The 20,500-nt window shown below is 38.0% G+C and overlaps 1 protein-coding gene across 3 annotated transcripts in view; it reads right to left on the bottom strand.

Annotated features, from left to right (window-relative positions):
• The window catches only part of NELL1 (neural EGFL like 1), an 844,123-nt gene that overhangs the window by 23,433 nt on the left and 800,190 nt on the right, over positions 1–20,500 (bottom strand). The gene's annotated exons all lie outside the window — the stretch shown is intronic.

Below are 20,500 nucleotides of genomic sequence, written 5' to 3'. Positions count from 1 at the left end.
CTACTCTTTGTTGCAGTGCATGGGCTCCAGGCGTGCAGGCCTCAGTAGCTGTGGCATGCAGCCCAGTTGCTCTGTGGCATGTGTGATCCTCCTGGACCAGGGCTCTAACCTGTGTCCCCTGCATTGGCAGGCAGATTCTTAACCACTGCACCACCAGGGAAGTCCCGATCAGTGATCTTTGATGTTGGTATTGTAATTGTTTTAGCGTGCCATAAACTGTGCCTAAAAAAGATAGTGAACTTAATAAATGTGTGTATTTTGACTGCAAAGCCAACCACCAGTTCCCTGCCTTTCTCCTTGTCCTTTGCCCTTCCTATTATTTCCTGAGACACAGTATTGAAATTAGGCTAATTTATAACCCTACAATGGACTCTAAGCATTCAAGTGAAAAGAGTCATACATCTCTCACTTTAAATCAAAAGCTAGATGTGAATGAGGTTAATGAGGATGGTATGCTGTGTCATAAACCAAGACCAAAAGGGAGACCTCTTGTGCCAAACGGAAGTTGTAAATGCAAAGAAAAAGTTCTTGCAAAGAAAAAGTTCTTGAAGGAAATTGAAAGTGCTACTCCAGTAACAGACGAATGATAAGAAAGTGAAAGTCTTATTGCTGATGTGGAGAAAGTTTTAGTGGGCTGGATAGAAGATCAAACCAGCCACAACATTGCCTTAAGCCAAAGCCTACTCCAGACCAAGGCCCTAACTCTTTTTTCAGTTCTGTGGAGGCTGAGAGAGAGGTGAGGAAGCTGCAGAAAAAAAGTTTATAGCTAGCAGAGGTTGATTCATGACTGTTAAGGAACGGAGCCATCTTTATAACCAAAGTACAAGGTGAAGTATTCCAGGACAAGATGGCGGAGCAGAAGGACCTGAGCTCACCTCCTCTCATGAAAACACCAAACTAACTGGTAAACAACCATCAACAACAAAAGACTGGAACCTACCAAAAAAGATACTCTACTTCCAAAGACAAAGAAGAAACCACAACAAGATGGTAGGAGGCGTGCATTCACAGTACGATCAAATCCCATACCCGCCAGGTGGGCAACTCCCCAAACCAGAAAATAGTTATAACACAGAAGTTCTCCTGCAGGAGTGAAAGTTCTGAGCCCCACATCAGGATCCCCAGTCTGGGGGTCTGGCATCAGGAGGAGGAGCCCCTAGAGCATTTGGCTTTGAAGGCCAGCAAGGCCAGCAGGGCTGGATCACAGGAAATCTACAGGACTGGGGGAAACAAACTTCACTCTTGGAGGGTGCATGATGTGCACTGGGACCCAGGGGAAAAAGCAGTAACTTCATAGGAGCCTGGGCCAGACCTACCTGCTGGACTTGGAAGGACTCCTATAGAGGTAGGAGGTGGCTGTGACTCACTACAGGGACACTGATGGCAGAGTTACTAGTGAGTACTCATTGGCATGACCTACCCTAAAGGCCGCCATTTTGATGCCAAGACTGGGCCCCACCCAACAGCCCTTAGGCTTCAGTGCTGGGATGCCTCAGTCCAAACAACCAACAGCGTGAGAACACAGCCCCAGCCATCAGCAGACAAGCTGCTTAAAGTCTTCCTGAGCCACCTTTAAACACACCCCTTGACATGGCCCTGCTTACGAGAGGGAGAAGACACAGCTACACCCATGAGTGGGCAGGCACTAGTCCCCTCCACCAGGAAAAATGCACAAATCCAGGAAGCACAAGATAAATCCAAGGCAGAACATGCCGAGAGACATATTAAACTGACAAAAATAAAAGACAAAGAAAAAATATTAAAAGCAACAAGGGAAAAGAAACAAATAACCTTATGGAATTCCCTTGTAGGTTATCAGCTGATTTTTCAGCAGAAACTCCGCAGGCCAGAAGGGAGTGACATGGAATATTTAAAGTGATGAAAAGGAAAAAAACTATAACAAAGAATACTCTACCCTGTAAGGCTCTCATTCAGATTTGACAGAAATCGAAAGCTTTACAATCAAGCAAACGCTAAGAGAATTGAGTGCCACCAACCAGCTTTACAACAAACACTAAAGGAACTTCACTAAGCAGAATAGAAAAGGCCACAAGTGGAACCAAGAAAATTACGAATGGGAAAGCTCACTGGAAATGTCAAACATAAAAGGTAGGAAATCGTCCACACGTGAATCTGATATCAAAACCAAAAATCATATGACGAGGAGAGTACAAATGCAGGTATTAGAAATGCATTCAAAATTAAGAGACCAGCAAATTAAAAAAATTTTGTATATATGTATAGACTGCTATATCAAAACCTCATGGGAACCACAAATCAAAAATCTACAATAGATACACACCCAAAAAAGAAAATGTGATCCAAACACAACACTAAATATGAGAAGACGACAAAAAAGGAAGGGAAGAAAAAAGACCTACAAAAATAAAACAATTAACAAAATGGCAATATAAACATACCTTTTATTGGTGATTACCTTAATTGTAAATGGATTAAATGCTCCAACCAAAAGACATAGACCGGCTGAATGAATACAAAACAAGACCTGTATATATGCTGTCTACAAGAGACCCACTTCAGACCTAGGGACACATACAGACTGAAAATGAGGGGATGGAAAAAGATATTCCATGCAAATGAAAATCAAAAGAAAGCTGGAGTAGCAATATTCATATCAGATAAAATAGACTTTAAAGAATGTTACAAGAGACAAGGAAGGATACTACATAATGATCAAGGGAGCAATCCAAGAAGAAGATATAACAATTGTAAATATATATACACCCAGCATAGGAGCACCTCAATATACAAGGCAAATGCTAAAAGGAGAAATCCACAGTAACACAATAATGGGGGGGGGGGCTTTAACACCCCACTTGCATTAATGGACAGGTCATCCAGACAGAAAATCAATAAGGAAACACAGGCCTTAAATGACACATTAGAACAGATGGACTTAATTTATAGAACATTCCATCTGAAAGCAGCAGAATACACTTTCCTCTCAAGTGCACATGGAACGTTCTCCAGGATAGATCACAGCTTAGGCCACAAATCAAGCATCTTTTCTGACCATGATGCTATGAGATTAGAAATCAAATATAGGAAAAAAAAACTGTAAAAAGCATAAACACGTGGAGGCTAAAAAATATGTTACAAAGCAACCAATGGATCACTGAAGAAATCAAAGAGGAAATCAAAAAATACCTAGAGAAAAATGATGACAATGAAAACATGACTACCCAAAACCTATGGGATGCAGCAAAAACAGATCTGAGAGGGAAGTTTATAGCAACACAATCTTACTTCAGGAAACAAGAAAAATCTCAAACAACCTAACCTTACACCTAAAGCAAGTACAGAAAGAAGAACAAACGAGAGTGAAACAAAGAAATCATAAGATCAGAGCAGAAATTAATGAAATAGAGGTGAAGAAAACATTGGAAAAGATCAATGAAACTAAAAGCTGGCTCTTGGAAAAGATAAAATTGATAAACCTTTAGCAAGACTCATCAAGAAAAAGAGGGAAAGGGCTCAAATCAATAGAATTAGAAATGAAAAAGGAGAAGTTAAAACTGACATCACAGAAATACAAATGATCATATCATAAGAGACTCCACAAGCAACTATATGCCAATAAATGGACAACCTGGAAGAAATGGACAAATTCTTAGAAAGGTACAATCTCCCAAGTGTGAAGCGGGAAGAGATAGAAAATATGAACAGACCAACCACAAGCACTGAACTTGAAACTGTGATTAAAGAATTCCCAACAAACAAAAGTCCAGGTCCAGATGTATTCACATACAAATTCTATCAAACATTTAGGCAAGAATTAACACCTGTCCTTCTGAAACTCTACCATAAATTTGCAGAGGAAGGAATACCCCCCCAAGCTAATTCTATGAGGCCACTATCACTCTGATACCACAAAAAGGAAAATTACAGGCCAATATCACTGATGAACATAAATGCAAAAATATTCAACAAAGTACTAGCCAGCCAAATCCACAATACATTAAAAGGGTCATACACCATGATCAAGTGGTATTTATCCCAGGGATGCAAAGATTCTTCAATATCTACAAATTAATCAGTGTGATACACCACATCAACAAATTGAAGAATGAAAACCATATGATCATCTCAATAGCTGCAGAAGATGCTTTTGACAAAATTTAATACTATTTATGATAAATAAAAAAACTCTCCAGAAAGTGGTCTTAGAGGGAACTCTCCTCAGCATAATAAAGGCCACATATGACAAACCCACAGCTGACATCATTCTCAATGGTGAAAAGCTGAAACCATTTCCTCTAAGAACAGGAACAAGACAAGAATGTCCACTCTCACCACTTTTATTCAACATAGTTTTTGGAAGTCCTAGCCAGGCAGTCAGAGAAGAAAAAGAAAGAAAAAAAATCCAATATGGAAAAGAAGTAAAGCTGTCATTGTTTTCAGATGACATGATACTGTACGTAGAAAATCCTAAAGATGCTACAAGAAAACTACTAGAGCTTGTCAGTGAATTTGGCAAAGTTGCAGGAAACAAAATAACACTCCAAAATCTGTAGCATGTCTACACACTAACAAACGAACAATGAAGGATCAGAAAGACAAATTAAGGAAATAATCCCTTTTACTATCACATCAAAAAGAAAATACCTAGGAATAAACCTACCCAAGGAGGCAAAAGACTTGTACTCCAAAATTATAAGATGCAGATGACAAAAAATGAATAGTTCAATTAATCTACAATAAAGCAGGCAAGAATATCCAGTGGAGAAAAGACAGTCTCTTGACAGCTACATGTAAAAAAATGAAATTAGAACACTCCCTAACACAATACACAAAGATAAAATAAAAATGGATTAAAGACTTAAATGTAAGGCTAGATACTATAAAACTCTTAGAGGAAAACATAGGCAGAACACACTGTGACATAAATTGCAGGAATATGTTTTATGATCTACCTCCTATAGTAATGAAAATAAAAACAAGTGGGACCTAATTCAATTTAAAAGCTTTTGCACAGCAAAGGAAACCATACACAAAATGAAATGACAGCCCACAGAATGGAAGAAAATATTTGCAAACAATATGGCTGCAAAGGGACCAATCTCCAAAATATAGAAACAGCTCATGCAGTGCAATATTAAAAAAACAAACAACCAGATAAAAAACTGGGCAGAATATCTAAATAGACATTTCTCCAAAGAAGACATACAGATGGCCCAAAAGCACATAATAAGATGTTCAACATCGCTAATTATCAGGGCAATTCAAATCAAAACTTCAATGTGGTGTCACCTCACACACGTCAGAATGGCCATCCTCAAAACGTTTACAAATAATAAATGCTGGAGAGGGTGTGGAGAAAAGGGAAGCCTCCTACACTGCTGGTGGGAATGTAAATTGGTACAGCCACTACGGAGAACAGTATGGAGGTTCCTTGTGAAATTAAACATAGAGCTACTATCTGATTCACCAATCCCACTCTTGGGCACATATCCAGACAAAACTCTAACTTGAAAAGATGCATGCACCCCAACGTTCATTGTAGCACTGTTTACAATAGCCAAGATATGGAATCAATTCAAATGTCCATCAACAGAGGAATGGATAAAGAAGATGTGGTACATATATACAATGGAATATTTGCCACAAAAAAGAATAAAATAATGCCATTTGCAGCAATATGGATGGACCTGGAGATCATCTCATACTAAGTGAAGGAAGTCAGAGAATGACAAATATCATATGATATCGCTTACATGTAGAAACTAAAAATATTGATACAAATGAACTTATTTATGAAACAGAAACAGACTTATAGACTGAGAAAACAAATTTATGGTTACCAAAGGGGTAACATGAGGGGGGAGGGATAAATTAGGAGGTTGGGATTAACACATACACACTACTATATATAAAATAATCAACTAGAACCTACTGTATAGCACAGGGAACTCTACTCAATACTCTGTAATAACCTATATGGGAAAAGAATTTGAAAAAGGATATATGTATATGTATAACTAAATCACCTTACTCTACACCCGAAACTAACACATTGTAAATCAACTATACTCCAATAGAAATTAAACAAAGAAAAAGTATAAGGTGATGTAGGAAGTAATGATGTAGAAGTTGCACCAAGTTATCCTGAATATCTAGCTAAGATAATTAATGAAGGTGTCTAAGCTAAACAACAGCTTTTCCATATAGACAAAACAGCTTTATATTGGAAGACTCTAGGACTTTTATAACTAGAGAGGAGAAGTCAATGCCTGGTTTCAAAGGACAGGTTGACTCTCTTGTTAGGGGCTAATGCAGCTGGTGACTTCAAGTTGAAGCTAATGCTCTTCTACCATTCCCAAAATCCTAGGGCTCTTAAGAATTATGCTACATCTACTCTGCCTGTGATCTATAAATGGAACAACAAAGCCTGCATGAGAGTACATCTGTTTACAACATAGTTTACTAAGCTCACTGTTGAGACCCTCTGCTCAAAAAAAAAAAATTCCTTTCAGAATGTTATTGCTCATTGACAATGCACCTGGTCACCCAAGAGCTTTGATGGCGATGTATAATGAGATTAATGTTATTTTCATGCCTACTAATACAGCATCCATTCTGCAGCCCATGGATCAAGGAGTAATTTTGACTTTCAAGTCTCATTATTTAAGAAATACATTTTGTAAGGCTATAAGGCCATAGACAGTGATTCCTACAATAGACCTGGGCAAAGGAAATTGAAAACATTCTGGAAAGGATTCACCATTGTAGATGCCATTAAGAACATTCATTCATGATCCATGGGAAGAGTTCAACATAACATTTTGAGTATGGAAGAAGTTGATTCCAATTCTCATGGATGACTAGGAAGGTTTAAATACTTCTAGTAGAGAAAGTAACTGCAGATGTTGTGGAAATAGCAAGAGAACTAGAATTAGAAGGAGAGCCTGAAGATTTGACTAAATTGCTACAATCGCATGATAAAGCTTCAATGAATGAAGAGTTCCTTCTCATGGATGAGCAAAGAAAGTGGTTTCTCGAGATGGAATCTACTTCTGGTGAAAATGCTGTGAAGGTTTTTGAAATGATAACAAAGGACTGAAAATATTCCATAAACTTAGTTGATAAACCAGCAGCAGGATTTGAGATGGTTGACTCCAACTCTGAAAGAAATTCTGTGGGTAAAATGCTATTAAGCAGCATTGCACGCTACAGAGAAATCATAAAAGTCAATCAATGTGGCAAACTTCAACGTTGCCTTATTTTAAGAAACTGCCACAGCCACTCCAGCCTTCAGCAACAACACCCTGACCAGTCACTGCTATCAACACCAAGGCAAGACTCTCCATCAGCAAAAATATTATAACTCACTTAAGGGTCATATGATGGTTAGTATTTTTTAGCAATAAAATATTTGATATATACTTTTTTAGACTTAATGCTATTACACATTTAATAGACTCTAGTACAGTGTAAACATGATATTTATATTCAATGAGAAACACAAAACTTTGTGTGACTCACTTTATTTGCTTTATTGCTGTTGTCTGGAAGTGAACCTCCAGTATCTCTGAGGTATGCCCATAATTAGAACTGCAAATTGTTGTGCCTCGACCCAGACCTACTATATCAGAAAGTTTGAGGGGTAGAGTCAGTGAGGAAAGTCTCACAAGAGATTCTGTGCAAGAAAAAGTTTGAAAACCTCTGATGGAGAAGCAAAGTAACCAAGTCCACGCTCCTGCACTGAAAAGGTAGGGTTTGGAACTGCACAGAAATACGAAGTCAGGGGAACAAAAATGGAGCCTCTGTTCTTCAAAGGACCCCTAGAGTACTGAAGGCAGAAGTAAACCTGCCAATATGTTTATCTTTCAAAGAAAAGGAAACACAGGGACAGAGACCAAGATGGCAGAGTAAGAGGATGCCAAACCCCCCATGAACACATCAAAAATACATCTACATGTGAAGCAGTTCTCAATGAAAACTAACTGGAGACTGGTAGAAATAATCTCTTACAACAAAGGTTGTAAGAAAGAGTCACACAGTGTCAGGTAGAAAGGGAAGAGAAGTTATAAGGTCAGTACCTGTTCCCATGGGAGGGTACTCAGAAGAGGCGGGGAATCCTCCCTGGGAGTGAGTAGTTAGAGCTATATATTGGGTGCCTCAGCCCTGGGGTCTGACAAGGGGAATACAAAGCCCGTGGGACGGTTGGACAGCCAGTGGAATTAACAGGAAGTCTGGACTCCATTTGTGAGGAAGGTGCACATTCTCGGTTACTCCTGAAACAAGGTGAAAAGGGTGGATTGAAACTGCACTGGATTCTGGCTGTTTCCTGCAACCACCCCAGTACATGCCCCAGCCTGAGTTGGGCACACTCTGGCCTCACTTGCTTCACAGTGCAGCTCCACACTGGGGTAAAGGCTCAGTTTTGAGGGACGTAACTGGGTATAGGCGGGAACAGGGAGGGAGCAGCCATTAGTGGTGCTTACCAAGGCAGTACTTCGGAAGTGGTCCCAGACACCAGTGCTGGGACAGCCCGTCCCTAGACGCAGGCTGAGTGCTCACACCAGCCCCACCTGCTCTTTGGTGCAGCTCCACACTAGGATGAGGGCTAAAGCAGCTGAAGAGAGAGCTTAGTTGTGAAGGAAAAAGGCAGCTCAGTCCCAGTGCAGGATGTGAGCTCAGTGGGGGCAGTCATTTCTGGCCCTTATGGAGGCAGCACATCAGAAGAGGTCCTGGACTCTGAGACTCTGACTGGGTCCAGAGGTACCACAGCCCATGCCTAGACCCACAGAGGGCACCTGCTCCAGCCCTTCTTGCTCCAGCATTGTTCTCCTCTGGAGTGAGGGTGCTGGTATTAGGAGGGGACAGAGCATACACATAGAGGGAATGGAGCCAGCTCGTACTCGAACCTCAGGGCTTCTGCTCCAGCAACTTGGGACTCGATCCCAGACCCAATAGGGTGGTGCTGACCACTGAGTAGAGGAGAAGCCCTAGATCACACTTGGCTCTGGTCCTAGCAACTTCATCTCCAGACCCATATCCTACCAATGTGTTAGTGTCCAGCACATTCTGGTGAAACACATGACTCATGCTCATGTCAGATCCAGCTCTCCCACTAAAGCCCCTGGACACATGTAGACTGTATAGGGATGCTCTCACAGAAGGACACTCCTTCAAGACCCCAACAGGTAACTCTCTCACCTAATTTCAGAGAGACAGAGAAAGTTAAGCAAAATGAGAAGACAAAGGAATTTGTTTAAACTGAAAGAATAAGAGGAAACCCTTTAAGAAAAAAACTAATAAAAGAGAGACAAATAATTTACCAGATAAAGAGTTCAAAGCATAAATAACAAGAATGCTAACTGAAGTAGGGGAAAAAAATAGATGAATAAAGTGAGGATTTTAACAAGGAACTAGAAAATATAAAAAGAGTCATTCAAAACCAAAGAATACAATAATTGAAATAAAAACCACACTATAAGGAATTAACATCAGACTAGGTGATACAGAAGAACTCACAGTGATCTGGAAGTAGAATAATGGAATTACCCAATCAATCAGAACAGCAAATAGAAAACAAATATAAAAAATAGAACAGTTTAAAGGGCCTCTGAGACAATATCACATGTTCCGACATTCACATTATAAGAGTCCCAGAAGGAGAAGAGAGAGAAAGGGGTTGAAACTGTATTTGATGAAATCATGGCTGAAAACCTCCCAATCCTGAAGAAGGAAACAGATATTCAGGTATAGGAAGCACAGAGGGTTTCAAACAGATGAACCCAAACAGATCCACACTAAACATATCATAATTGAAATGGCAAAAGTTAAAAATAAAGGGGCAATTCTAAAGGCAGCAAGAGAAAAACAAACAGTCATATACAGGGGAACTACAATAAGGTTATCAGCTGATTTTTCTATAAAAATATTGAATATACCATGTCACTCCCTTCTGGCCTGCAAAGTGCTGAAGGGGAAAAACCTGCAACCTAGGATATTCTACCTAGCAAGAGTATCATTTAGAATAGAAGGAGAGATAAAGAACTTCTTAGACATGCAAAACTACAAAAGTTCATTGACACTAAACCAACCTTAGAAAAAATGATAAAGTGTCTCTAAGTGGAAAAGAAAAGGCCATTACAAGAAGTAAGTTGATAGGAAAGGAAACATCCCAATAGTAAAGGCAAATTTAGATAAAGGCTGAGGATCAACCACTAAAATAAGCTAGTACGAAGATTAAAATACAATTAAAAAATTGTAAAATCAACTGTATAATAATCAATAAAGGGACAACCATAAAGATGTAAAATGTGATATCAAAAATACAAAATGTGGGGAATAAAAAATGTAGATCTTTTAGAATATGTTTGCATTTAAATGACTACCTGTTTAAAACTAGTAAATATAGGTCAACATATATGAATCCCACGGTAACCACAAATCAAAAAGCTACCATCATTATACGAAACTAGAAAGGAACACACACATCACTGTAAGAAAAATCATCAAACTACAAGGAAAGAAACTAAAAGAAGAAGGAAAAAATAGAGAATAACTACAAAATCAACCAAGAAACCATTAACAAAATGGCAATAGGTACATATCTATCAATAATCATCACTTTAAATGTCAATTGACTAAATGCTCCAATGAAGTACATAGGGTGGCCGTTTGGATAAAAAAAACAAGACCCATTTCTGTTTACAGGAGACTCATTTCAGAGGTAGTAACACACACAGACTGAAATTCAGGGAATGAGAAAAGACATTTCATGCAAATGTAAATGACAAGAAAGCTAGGGTAACTACTCAGATCAAATAGAGTACAACAAACCTATAACAAAAGACAAAGGGAATTATATAATAATGAAGGGATCAATACAAGGAGAGTATAACATTCATTAATATATATGCATCTAATACAGGAGCACTAAATATATAAAGCAAATATTAACATACATAAAGTTAGAAATTGATAATGATACAATAATGAGTAGGGGACTTAACACCCCACTTACATCATGGACAGATCATCCAAACAAAAAAATCAATTAGGAATCAGTGGTCTTAAATGACATTAGACCACCTGGCCTCAATATTTATACATAGGACATCCCATCCAGAAACAGCAGAATACACACATTATATATAAGTGCTGTGGAACATTCTCCAGGATGGATCATATACTAGGCCACAAACAAGACTCAACAAATTTAAGATACTAGAAATCAATTACCTGAAGAAAAATGGGCAAAGCGCAAACACGTGGAGACTAAACAACACGCTACTAAAAAACCAATGAGTCAATGAAGAAATTAAAGAGGAAATCACAAAATACCTTGATATAAGTGAAAATGGAAACACAGCTCTCAAAAATCCATGAAATGCAACAAAAGCAGTCCTACAAGGGAAGTTTATAGGAATACAGGCTTACCTCAAGAAACAAGAAAAATCTCCAATAAACAACCTAACCTACCATCTAAAGGAATTAGAAAGAGAAGAACACACAAAGCCAGCAGAATGAAGAAAATGATAAAGATCAGAGAGGAAATGAATAAAATAGAGACCAAACAAAATAATAGAAAAGATCAATTAAACCAAGAGATTTTTTTGAAATGATAAACAAAATTGAAAAACCTTTAGTCAGACTCATAAGAAAAAAAGAGTGAGGACCCAAATTAACAGGATAAGAAATAAAAGAGGAGAAATAACAATTGATATCACAGAGATACAAAAAATAATAATAAAAATGCTATGAACAGTTATATGCCAACAAATTGGACAACCTAGAAAAATGGACAAATTTCTAGAAACACAACCTTCAAAGACTGAATCAGGAAGAAACAGACAATGTGAATAGACTTATTACTAGTAGTATAATTGAATTTATTAAAAAAAAAAAAAAAAACTCCCAGCAAAGAAAAGTCCAAGACTGGATGGCTTCACAGGGGGAATTCTACCAAACATATAAAGAAGAACTAATACCTATCCTTTTTAAACTATTCCAAGAATTGAAGAGGAGGGAATACTTGCAAATTCACTCTATGAGGTCAGCATTACCTTGATACCAAAACCAGACAGAGACAGTACAAAAGAAGAAAATTACAAGCCAATATCTCTGATGAATATAGATGCAAAAATTCTCAGCAAAACGATGATACATCATGATCAAGTACGATTTATTCCAGGGATGCAAGGATGGTTCAACACTTGAAAAATCGATGTGATACACCTCATTAACAAAAGGAAGGATAAAAATCACATGATCATCTCAGTAGATGTAGAAAAGGCATTTAACGAAATTCAACATATACTCATGATAAAAACTCTCATCAAAGTTGGTACACAGAAAACATATCTCAACACAATGAAAGTCATTTATGACAAACACACAACTAAAATCATACTTAATGGTGAAAAGCTGAAAGTCTTTCCTCTAAATTCAGGAATAAGACAAGGATGCCCATTCTCACCACTTCCATTTTACATAATATTGTAAGTCCTAGACACAGCAATTAGACAAGGAAAATAAATAAAAGACATCCAAATTGGAAGGGAAGAAGTAAAACTGTCACTAGTTGCAGATGATAGGATACTATATATAGAAAACTCAAAAATCTCCATCAAAACACAATTAGAACTAATAAATGAATTCAGTAAATTTGCAGGATACAAGATTGATATATAGAAATCTGTTGCTTTTCTATACACTAATAATGAAATATCAGAAAGACAAGATTTTAAAAATCCCATTTGAAATTGTATCAAACAGAATAAAGTACCGAGGAATAAATTTAACCAAGGAGGTGAAAGACATATACTCTGAAAACTATAAAATGTTGAAGGAAATTGAAGAGGATAAAAAGAAATGGAATGATATTCTCTGTTCCTGCATTGGAAGAATTAATACAGTTAAAATATCCATTCTAGCCAAAGCAATACGGATTTAATGCAATTCCTATCAAAATACCCATGATATTTTTCACAGAACTAGAACAAATACTCCTAAAATTTATATGTAACCACAAAATCTCTCAATTGCCAAAGCAATCTTGTGGGGAAAAAAAGAGTAAGAGCAAAGCTGGAGGTATCATACTCTCTAACTATACTAAAAAGCCACAGTAATCAAAAGAGCATGGTACTGGCACAAAAACAGACACATAGATCAATTGAACAGAATAGACAGCCCAGAAATAAACCCATGTACTTATGATCAATTAATCTATGGTAAAGGAGGCAAGAATATACAATGGGGAAAAGACAGCCTCTTTAAGAAGTGGTGCTGGGAAAACTGGAGAGCTACATGTCAAATAATGAAATTAAAACATTTCTTCACACCATATGCAAAAGCAAACTCAAAATGGATTAGAGACCTCAATGTCTTTAATAACCATAAAACTCCCAGAAGAAAATATAGGCAAAATATTCTCTGACATAAATCATAGCAATATATTGTTTTGACTCTGTCTCCTCAGGCAAAGGAAACAAAAGCAAAAAAAAAAAAAAAAATGAAATGGGACCTTTTGCACAGCAAAGGAAACCGTTGACAAAACAAAAAGGTAACCTTGTAAATGGGAGAACAGGATAGAAAGCCCAGAAATAAACCCACACGCTTATGGTCAATTAATCTATGACAAAAGAGGTAAGAATATACAAAGGAGAAAAGACAGCTCCTTCAATAAGTGGTGCTGGGAAAACTGGACAGCTACATGTAAAAGAATGAAATTAGAACATTCTCTAACACCATACACAAAAATAAACTCAAAATGGATCAAAGACCTAAAAGAAAGGCTGGACACTATAAAACTCTCAGAGGCAAACATAGGAAGAACACTCTCTGACACAAATCACAGCAAGATCTTTTTGGATCCACCTCTTAGAGTAATGAAAATAAAAACAAAAATAAATAAGTGGGACCTAATTAAACTTAAAAGTTTCTGCACAGCAAAGGAAACCATAAACAAAATGAAAAGACAACCCACAGAATGGGAGAAAATATTTGCAAACAAAACAACCAACAAAGGATTAATCTCCAAAATATACAAACAGCTCATGCAGCTCTATGTCAAAAAAACAAAAAAACCAATCAAAAACTGGGCAGAATATCTAAATAGACATTTCTCCAAAGAAGGCATACAGATGGCCAAAAAGCACATGAAAAGATGTTCAACATCGCTAATTATCAGAGAAATACAAATCAAAAGTGCAATGAGGTATATCACTCCACACACATCAGAATGGCCATCATCAAAAAGTCCACAAACAGTTAATGCTGGAGAGGGTGTGGAGAAAAGGGGACCCTCTTGCACTGTTAGTGGGAATGTAAATTGGTACAACCACTGTGGAGAACAGTCTGGAGGTTCCTTAAACAACTAAAAATAGAACTACCACATGATCTAGCATTCCCACTCCTGGTCATATATCTGGAGAAAACCATAATCTGAAAAGATACCTGCACCCCCAGTGTTCACTGCAGCACTACTTACAATAGCCAAGACATAGAAGCAACCTAAGTGTCCACTGACAGAGGAATAGATAAAGAAGATGTGATACATATATACAATGGAATATTACTCAGCTCTAAAAATAGAATGAAATAATGCCATTTGCAACAACATGGATGGACCTAGAGATGATCATACTGAGTGAAGTAAGTCAGACACTCATATATCACTCATATGTGGAATCTAATTTTAAAACAATGATACAAATGAACTTAGGTACAAAACAGAAACAGTCTTACAAATACCAAAAACAAACTTACGGTTACCAAAGGGGAAACATGGTGGGTGGGATAAATCAGGAGCTTGGGATGAACATACACAGACTACTATAAATAAGATAAATAACCAACAAGGACATATTATAGCACAGGGAACTCAATATTCTGTGATAACCTATAAGAGAAAAGAATCTAAAAATGAATGAATATATGTATATGTATAACTGAATCACTTTGCTGTACACCTGAAACTAACACAACACTGTAAATCAACTATACTCCAATAAAATTAAAAATCAAGCAAAAAATCAAATCAGACCTAATTCAACTTAAAAGTTTTTGCACAGCAAAGGACACCATTGACAAAACAAAACTATAACCTAGTGAATGGGAGAAAATATCTGCAAATGTTATGACCAATAAGGGGTAATATGCAAAATACATAAACAGCTCATACAATTCAATTAAAAAAAAACCAATTTAACAATGGCAGAAGACCCGAATAGACATATTTCCAAAGAAGATATACAGATGGCCAACAGGCACATGGAGAAGATATTCACCATCACTAATCATCAGAGAAATGCAAATCAAAACCACCATGAGATATCACCTCACACCTGTTCAAATGGTTATAATCAAAAAGTCTATAAATGACTAACGTTGGCAAGGATGTGAAAAAAGGCAACCCTAGCACACTGTTGGTGGGAATGTAAATTGGTACAGCAACTATAGAACATTGTATGGAGGTTCCTCAAGAAACTAAAAATAGAACTACCATAGGATCCAGCAATTCCTTTCCTGGGTATATATCCGAAGAAAGTGAAAACACTAATTTGAAAAGACAGATGCACCCCAAAGTTCATAGCAGCATTATTTTTAGTAGCCAAGATATGGAAGCAACCTATGCATCCATCAGCAGATGAATGGATAAAGAAATGTGATATGTATATACAAGGGAATATTACCTCAGTCATACACAAATAAAATGAAATTCTGCCATTTGCAACAACATGGATGGAGCTAGAGGGTATTATGCTTAGTGAAATAGGTCAGACAGATGCTCTATGTTATCACTTTTATGTGGAATCTAAAAAATAAAACAAATGAGTATAACAAAACCAAAACAGACTCACAGATATAGACAACAAACCAGTAGTTACCAGTGAGGAGAGGGAAGGGGGGGTTGTGTAACCTAGGGGCAGGGGATTAAGAGATCCAAACTACTATGTATAAAATAAATAAGCAACAAGGATGTATTTTACAGCACAGGAAAATACAGCCATTATTTTATAATAACTTTAAATGGCATATAATGTATAAAATATTGAATCACTATTGTATAACTAAAACTAATACAATATTTTAAATCAACTATACCAGTAAAATATTATAACAAGACACATATAGTGTAACAACTCACATTTTCCCCTATGGATTCTCTACTACTAAATATTTCTAAGAACAAGAATTCCACACATACAGGAAAGTATTTGTTATTATTAACTGATAAATAAAAATGAACAAAAGTGGGAAAAAAAGAAAGGGAAACACAACCTTAGGGCTTGCACAGCCAACTCCTGCCATCAAGAACACCCTAGACAGGAAGGTATTGATAATGGTGCTGGTTAAGTTCTGAGAGCAGAGCAGAGCAAAGCAAAGCATTTGTATGAGTAGCTGCAGGATTCTAGAAGTCTAAGATCTACCCTGGCCCCAGGCACAGGCTGACTCATCCCTGTTCTTCACTCTCGGAGTGAGTGCCATGCTGAGGATGGCAGGGCTATTTTACTGTCAGCTCCTTGCAGAGAGGGTTATTCTCTCCTTACCTGAAGGAAAAGCATGAAGCCTTTAGTTTCCCTACTATGGCCACTTTCCTCAGTTTCTGGGCAAAGGCTTATACGAGGCCAGATCAAATGGCCGGTATTCCAGACAATTTCAAGGCAAAAAAATCTTCTACACTTTACCCAACTTCCTTGTCACAGCTCTTTGGCCCTGACTTTAATATGAATGGTGGGTGACTGCTTATAGTTTCTATTTCTCTACCCATCTCTGTAATTCCCAGAAAAACTCAAGACCTGGTTTTGCTCAGGTCCTCAGTATTATATTTACTTTCAGGATGAATGCTTTTCTCTTTAGTTTACCTTTCTTTTTAATTAAACAAAAATAACAACAAAACAGAAAAACAAAAACAAACCCTCTGAATGAAGCACAGAAATGAAATCTGGCCTTTATAGCTTTGCTCTTTCTCCCACTGGATTTTCCAGCTACTAATGATAGTAGTAGTAGTAGGTAAAGGTGTAGGTATAGGAGTAATCGCAAATCCTGTCTCTTCACTTGAAACTGGCACCTCAATTCTTTTCACCCAGGAAAATGGGCAGCTAAGCTTCCAGCATGTCTCTCTGAAGCTTTTTTGTGCCTACATTATAAGAACGCACATAGCCACAGAGGCTGAGTGTCTGACATCATCATTCATCAGGACCCATCATTTTACTCCTGTGTTAGCTCCCATGTGATCCTACCTCTCTTGCTCTTTCAGGTTCTCACCTTTACCTTCCTGAACCTTTACTTCAGCCTAAGTGGTATCTCTCCATTTAGGCTTGATCTCCCCAGTCTGTCCATCATGCTGTCAATCAGACCATGATTAGGCCACACCAATCCTAAATGAAAAAATCTCTCGTGATCCTCAGCTGCTCACTTGCTCCTGATATTCTAATCTCAACATTCACTTCATATTTCCTTTAATATATATCGTTATGCTTCTGTTTCTTTGTTCTTGTTTTCCCTCTGTTTGGAATTCACCTTCCCCACACCCTCTACTTGGATAAATTTCTCATCCTTTAATGTTTCCTTCAAAGTTCACCTACTCTGTGAAGTCGTTCCCTATTCCTTTCTGCATCCTCCCAGAATATAGAGCATACTTCCCCTTTGTATGTTCCCTCAACAAATAAATTGTTCATGACTCTACCATGGCATGACAGGTGGTTAACTGTGTATCCATTTCCCCATTCATCTCCATGATCTCCAATATAAATGTAACCACTCATACTAAAATGCTGCATTTCCTAGAAACTAATAAAGCTGAGACCACTCTGTCTTTCCATGTAGTACAGATAGAAAATAAAAATGTCTCCATAAGGCCCTGGACAGATTTATGAAAGGAAAAGCCACAGATGGGTATCTCTGAAAAGAAATTGGGCTGTAACTAGGATTTAGGGATCAAGCCCAGCGAGAGAACCATTTTTCACTCCGGGTTTCTGTGATCTGGATAATGCTGGAGGAACGTGGGTTCCAAACAATTCAGCAATTATTCTGTGCCTAATCAACTAAGGGGTCTAAAGGTGCACAAAATCATTGCCACTGTCGAGGAAGCACATGGCATCTAAACAAAGCCCAAATCCACTTGCTCTAGCCTAGCTCTATCATTGAACTCCGTTCAGCTGTGGACATGTTTCAAGGCCACTTCTGTCCATTGGCATGAAACATTAGCTAACCTGATGTACTGATTCTCAAGGGGGAAAGAACTTTGACTTTGCTTCTTTCAACAGTATGCCCTGACCCTTTGTTGGCTTGTGTGATTCTGCTTGTGTGATTCTTTTTTCTTTGAATTTGAAACATCAAGGGCATGATTAAAAGGCTAGGACTTTATATCTTAACCTTGATTTTACTCCTTAGCCTCTAAGATGATGCCATTATAATAGTTCACTTTGATGCTTAAGTACTGGAAATATTTCTTATCAAATCAGAATAGAATACTTACAACTGAAAATAATGGAAACAAACAAAGAGGATCGCAAATAAGTGCATGTTTTGAGGAAGATCTACAGAATTTGATTCAGGGTTTCAGTTCAGCTCCTAAAGCCAGACCTCCTCCCCACCCACAACCTCTTGGAAGCTATGCTATTAATGGGTAATTATTTTTTTAAAAAGACTTATGGAGAGAACTCTGCCCAGTACTTTATTCATAAAGGAGTGCAGTGGTGGTGGAGGTGCATGATATTAACAAAATAAGAGGACAGGAATTGTTCCTTTCCTGTGGCAATGTCAGTCTGATTTCCAGAAGTCTTTGGAGGTACTTTAGGTGTCAAAGCAGAATAAGTCAACTTAGCCTGCTTGGATTATTAGCCCCACCAATTAATGAAGCTTTGGAAAATTCTTAATGATTGGTAAGTGCCCTGCTTTATCATGGACTTAAATAAAACAACAACTGAAAAATAAATTTCGGTTTCATACTCAACTAAAGTCCCTTGCCTGTTCCAGGTACTGGGGATCTAGAAAGCCTAAAAAGGATTTGGGGTCAGGTTGTGAGCCTCCTCAAAGGTTTAGAAAAACAATATTTTCTAGAAAAGAACTAGTAAAGGGATTCATCTTCATTTTGCTGGCTGAATGGAGACCTAATTACCAACCTCTTCCATAAGCCTTTCTCCACTATTCTAACCCACAACAAGCTTTTCCGTCTCTCAAAAACTTTTGCTCTGGGAATTCCCTGGCAGTCCAGTGGTTAGGACTCTACGCTCTCATTGCGGAGGGCCCAGGTACCATTCCTGGTCAAGGAACTAATCCCACAAGCTGCGCGGCGTGGCCAAAAAACCCCAAAACTTTAGCTCTGAGTCAGTGCCACATGCTTAAATATTGTACTTAATAACTTGAAAACTTCTTGAGGGAACGTCCTACCCAGTCATTAACATAGTACTGAGTTGAGCATTGAGCTCAGCCAAGTTGGATTACTTAATTGCTTTTTATAAATGTCAACAGATGTCATCTGTAGAGGGTTACAGGACATGTAGCAAGATGAGAAAACTATAAAATTTGAGGCAAGCAAGTAGAATTCAAATCCCAGCTTACACATTTCTATCTTGTGATATTAAGCGTACATTACTTCCCCTAAAACTTAGAAACTCAGTTTCTTCATCTTTCAGAGTTGTGCTATATTAAGTGGGACGCTGTTGTTAAATTACAGGATGCTTGGCATATAGGAGGTACTTAACAACTGGGGGCAATGGACCTAAGTTGAAATGTGGGGAACTATATTTATGTATAAGGGGTAAAATGGGTGTTATGGGCTAATGATCTAAACACCTGGTAAAACAGCTTTCCTAAATAGGTGCCCCCAGGTCTGTTGCAGGTGTGACAGACTTGAAGGCAGGTGAATGAATTGGGGGACTTTTCAAGGTCCATTTCTACTGTGTTTCCAGGGAACATTCTTGAGTTTATCAGGAGACCAGCTCCCTACGAGGCTACTAAGCAAGTAATTTCTCAGAGTCCCCATGCCCGTAAGCCAAATATTAAACAATCCCATCCCAATGGGACATAAAAATACAATGTAAGAGCTACAGGAAAGCAGTATCAAAGGAAACTGAATAGGCACGATCAACAAAAGAAGAAATAAAGCACCAGGAAATCAAACACTTCAATAGGCCCATCTTGCAAAGCATAAAGCAAAACTAGTTGATGACAGAATTTTGTTTTCAGAAGCATTAAACTCACTTCCAAACAACTTAACGTAAGGAATAGCCCAGCACTGAGAACGACAAAGAAGACATCATTTGGCCAGACGGCCTCGTACGATCATTATTGTGTTCAGAATGTATCAGAAGCCCACCTGTCTCCGACCACTGCGAGCAGGTGTCTGAGCCTTGCTTTTCTGGATGATGTCACCAGAAGACTGAGCAAGTTCGTGCAGGTGATCATTTCAGAGAAAGAGAAGTTTTAATCGGCAGGACTGTAGAAGTGAGGGTTGAGGGCTCATTAAAGCTCTCACCCAGCTGACCTTAAAGGCACTGCCAGCTCTCAGCGGGAGGAC

This window comes from Neophocaena asiaeorientalis, unplaced genomic scaffold (genome assembly GCF_003031525.2).
Source record: "Neophocaena asiaeorientalis asiaeorientalis breed wild unplaced genomic scaffold, Neophocaena_asiaeorientalis_V1.1 scaffold230, whole genome shotgun sequence".
NCBI classification, from domain to species: domain Eukaryota; kingdom Metazoa; phylum Chordata; class Mammalia; order Artiodactyla; family Phocoenidae; genus Neophocaena; species Neophocaena asiaeorientalis.
The sequence above is the reverse complement of the archived record's forward strand: the minus strand, read 5'-3'. Positions and strand labels throughout refer to the sequence as shown.